Source organism: Trichechus manatus, unplaced genomic scaffold (assembly GCF_000243295.1).
Source record: "Trichechus manatus latirostris isolate Lorelei unplaced genomic scaffold, TriManLat1.0 scaffold00236, whole genome shotgun sequence".
NCBI classification, from domain to species: Eukaryota; Metazoa; Chordata; class Mammalia; order Sirenia; family Trichechidae; genus Trichechus; species Trichechus manatus.
Genome location: NW_004444172.1, coordinates 132,535 through 136,425, shown reverse-complemented (window position 1 = coordinate 136,425; position 3,891 = coordinate 132,535). Strand labels below are relative to the sequence as shown.

Below are 3,891 nucleotides of genomic sequence, written 5' to 3'. Positions count from 1 at the left end.
TTTGCCTAATGTAAAGTGTCTTCTGATTTCTTAACTGTTGCTTCCATGGATAGGAGGCAGTAGTTAAGCGCTTGGCTGCTAACCAGAAGGTCAGCATTTCGAATCTACCAGCCACCCCTTGCAAACCCTATGGGGTGGTTCTACTCTGTCCTATAGGGTCGCTATGAGTCAGAATTGACTCAACGGCAACGGGTTTGGTTGGTTTTTGGAAACCCTGGTGGCGTAGTGGTTAAGAGCTATGGCTGCTAACCAAAAAGTTGGCAGTTCAAATCCACCAGGTGCTCCTTGGAAACCCTACAGGGCAGTTCTACTTTGTGCTTTAGGGTCACTATGAGTCTGAATCAACTCCACGGCAATGAGTTTAGTTAGCTTCCATGGATGTTGATTGTGGATCCAAGCAAAAATAAATCCTTAACAACTTTAATCTTTTCTCCGTTTATCATGATGTTGCTTATTGGTCCAGTTGTGAGGATTTTTGGTTTCTTTATATTGACATGTAGTCCATACTGAAAGCTGTGGTCTTTGATCTTCATCAGAAAGTGCTTCAAGACCACTTCACTTTCAGCAAGCAAGGTTGTGTCGCCTGCATAACACAGGTTGTTAATGAGACTTCCTCCAATCCTGATGTCCTATTCTTCTTCATGTAGTCCAGCTTTTCAGATTATTTGCTTGGCATACAGGTTGAATAAGTATGGTGAAAGGATATAATCCTGACACATACCTTTCCTGACTTTAAACCACACAGTATCCCCTTGTTCTATTCAAACAACTGCCTATTGATCTATGTACAGGTTCCTCATGAGCACAATTGTGTTCTGGAATTCCCATTCTTCCTAATGTTATCCATAATTTTTTATGATCCTTTGCATAGTCAATAAAACACAGGTAAACATCTTTCTGGTATTCTCTACTTTCAGCCAGGATTCATCTGATATCATCCGTGATATCCCTGGTTCCACGTCCTCTTCTGAATCTGGCTTGAATTTGTCACAGTTCCCTCTCAATATACTGCTGCAGCCGCTTTTAAATGATCTTCAGTAAAATTTTACTTGCATGTGATATTAATGATATTGTTCTATAATGTCCACATTCAGTTAGATCACATTGCTTGGGAATAAGCATAAATATGGATCTCTTCCAATGGGTTGGCCACGTAGCTGTCGTCTAAATATCTTGGCATAGATCAGTGAGCACTTCCGGTGCTGCAGCTGTTTGTTGAAACATCTCAGTTGGTATTCTGTCAATTCCTGGAGCCTTGTTTTTCGCCAATGGCTTCACTGCAGCTTGGACTTCTTCTTTCAGTAGCATCAGTTGCTGATCATATGCTACCTACTGAAGTGATTAGAAGTCGACCAATTCTTTTTGGTATAGTATCTCTGTGTATTCTTCCCATCTTCTTTTGATGCTTCCTGCATCATTTAATATTTTCCCCGTAGAATCCTTCAATATTGCTGTCTAGGCTTGAATTTTTTCTTCAGCTCTTTCAGCCTGAGAAATGCCAAGTGTGTTTTTCCCTTTTGGTTTTCTATCTCCAGCTCTTTGCACATGTCATTATAATATTTTACTTTGTCTTCTCTAGCTGCCCTTTGAAATCTTCTGTTCAGCTCTTTTACTTCATCATTTCTTCCTCTCACTTTAGCTATTCGAAGTTCAAGAGCAAGTTTCAGCGTCTCTTCTGATATCCATTTTCGTCTTTTCTTTCTTTCCTGTCTTTTTAATGACTGTTTGCTTTCCTCATGTATGAAGTCCTTCCACAACTCGGCTAGTCTTGGGATATTAGTGTTCAGCGCATCAAATCTGTTCTTGAGATGGTCTCTAAATTCAGGTGGGATATACTCATGATCATACTTTGGCTCTAATGGAGTTGTTCTAATTTTCTTCAGCTTCAACTTAAACTTGCGTATGCACAATTGATGGTCTGTTCTGCAGTTGACCCCCAGCCTAGTTCTGACTGATGATACTGACATTTTCAATTGTCTCTTTCCACAGACGTAGCTGATTAGATTCCTATGTATTCCATCTGGTGAGGTCCATGTGTATAGTCACCATTTATATTGGTGAAAAAGAATGGATGGAAAAAATTACTCCTCCTTGACTGAATTCCACCACTTGGGAATTTTTAATAACCCTGAGATCAAAGTGACCATATTTACCATGTTTCCGGGTGTATGTCTCATTAGTCTTGTGGCAAATCTTAGAATGATCATTTTAATTAGAATGGACTCTCAGCTTCAAACATCAATGTACTTTTTCCTCAGCTACCTCTCCTTCTGTAACCTCTGCTATTCCACAGCAATTGGGCCCAAGATGCTGGTGGACCTCTTAGCCAAAGACAGATAAATTTCCTTCTATGGCTGTGCTCTGCAATTCTTCATCTTCTGTATCTTTGCAGATTCTGAGTGTCTGTTCCTGGCAGTGATGGTCTTTGATCAGCACAAGGCCATTAGCAACACCTTGCTCTATACAGTCAACATGTCCAGCAGGGTGTGCTTTGTGCTCATGGCTGGGGCTTACCTGGTGGGCATGGTGGATGCTTTGATACATACGATGTTAACTTTCCACTTACATTTCTGTGAGTCAAATGAAATCAATCATGTCTTCTGTGATATAACTCCTCTTCTGTTGCTATCTTGTTCAGATACGCAGGTCAATGAGTTAGTGATATTCACCATTTTTGGCTTCATTGAATTGAGTACCATTTCAGGGATGCTGGTCTCTTATTGTTACATCATCCTCTCAGTCTTAAAGATCCACTCTGCTGAGGAAAAGTTCAAAGCTTTCTCCACCTGCACCTCCCACTTAACTGTTGTTGCAATTTTCCAGGGAACTGGACTTTTCATGTATTTCTGACCAAGTTCTTCCTACTGTCTAGATCAAGACAAAATGAGCTCATTGTTTTATACCCTTGTCATCCCCTTGTCATCACCTCTGATCTATAGTCTAAGGAACAAAAATGTGAAACAGCCTCTTAAGATACTTAAAAATAAAAGATGGTTTTATTGAAAAATTATATATATTATCTTCCAAATGTCCCACTATAATATATGTTTCAACTAATTTGGTGTATTCCAATAAGTACTTATGCTATATTCCAGTTATAGACCTGCTATGTTCCCCAGATATGATATGTGTCTTGAACTGATATATGTACTCCTTCTGTGTAGAAAAATTTCCGGCTTCTTCTTAGTTTGCTAACTTTTTGTTTGTTCAGTCTTTATTTATGCATTAACTTACTTTGTCTAAAATTTATTGAATGTTTACTGTTTGCCTGTTATATATCCAGGTGCTTTGAATTTTATGGTAAATCCAGTAGGTTTTTATAATAATGAACTTTATATTATAATAGAAGTTGCAAACCTTAATTAAATAATCTAATCATTGAAATTATTCAAATTATTTATTAAAAATAATGGCATGAAGTAAAAAGGCTGGACATTACAAATACAAATTAGATTAATCAAATCTAGTGTGCAGAGCTAAGAAGTCCTCCATTGAAATGGAGACATTTAGTCTGGGATCTAAAGGTTGAGTAGGCGTTAACCGAGAGACGCAAATGGGGAGAGAAGGTCATTGAATCAGCAATTGGAGAGGCTTTGAAGTGAACAGGACCGTGCTATTTTTGCAGAAATTAAGGAATGTCAACATGACTAGCTTATATAGAGCAAAGGGACTTGGGCTGATGAGTTAAATCCTTGTGCTGCAGTTCTCAACTCATTCACTTCCTTCAGGGAACACTGCTTCCCTCCTGACTCCTCTAAGCCCTGATTAAATATCCCTTTCCTTGGTTCACACACCACCAAGTGCCTCAGGATGTTGTTTTATCTATGACTCTGTTGTCTAAATCATTATTTCCGTTGTGGGGTTAGGAACACTCTGAGGTCAAGGACTATG

At 38.9% G+C, this 3,891-nt stretch overlaps 1 pseudogene; it reads left to right on the top strand.

Moving 5' to 3' along the window:
* Positions 1–2,067: 2,067 nt before the first annotated feature.
* LOC101349499 (olfactory receptor 5W2-like) lies at positions 2,068–3,187 on the top strand (annotated as a pseudogene).
* The last annotated feature ends 704 nt before the right edge of the window (positions 3,188–3,891 follow it).